Source organism: Macrobrachium nipponense, chromosome 16, assembly GCF_015104395.2.
Source record: "Macrobrachium nipponense isolate FS-2020 chromosome 16, ASM1510439v2, whole genome shotgun sequence".
NCBI classification, from domain to species: domain Eukaryota; kingdom Metazoa; phylum Arthropoda; class Malacostraca; order Decapoda; family Palaemonidae; genus Macrobrachium; species Macrobrachium nipponense.
In genome coordinates, this window is record NC_087209.1 from 61,120,521 (window position 1) to 61,120,939 (window position 419).

Here is a 419-nt window from a genome sequence, read left to right on the forward strand (position 1 = left end):
AGAGTTTAATGTTATGTACAATTGTTAATTTTCACAAGAAAACATAATTTTTTTCTCCCATTTTGTTAATTTACATATTAACTTCTTTTCATGCCATAATACGTTTTCCATTTCCTCATCATTATTCCCACTTTTTGTTGGCAGGCTTCATGCAATTCCCACGTTCTCCTTTTTTAACTTGAAAACTGAATAGAATTCGAGAGTAATTTTTCTCTAGCATTTCCTGAAATTCCTGCCTCTCCCTTTTTAACTTAAAAAAATTATCAAAACTTGAATAGTAACTTCATGAGAATGATACAAATTTTACCATGATTTCTTGTAATTTTCTTTCCAGAATAATCATCTGTTTCCGAACACCCCTATACTGCCGGACTTCGAGAGGTGATCTCAGAAGGTATGTGTATTTTGGGATTGCATTC

The 419-nt window shown here is 32.0% G+C and overlaps 1 long non-coding RNA gene across 1 annotated transcript in view; it reads left to right on the forward strand.

Moving 5' to 3' along the window:
* The first annotated feature begins 333 nt into the window (after window positions 1-333).
* The window catches only part of LOC135195765 (uncharacterized), a 275,803-nt gene continuing 275,717 nt past the window's right edge, over window positions 334-419 (forward strand). Inside the window, exon 1 of the long non-coding RNA XR_010310242.1 lies at window positions 334-394. This is a non-coding gene — a long non-coding RNA (uncharacterized LOC135195765). The remainder of the gene's footprint in view (window positions 395-419) is intronic.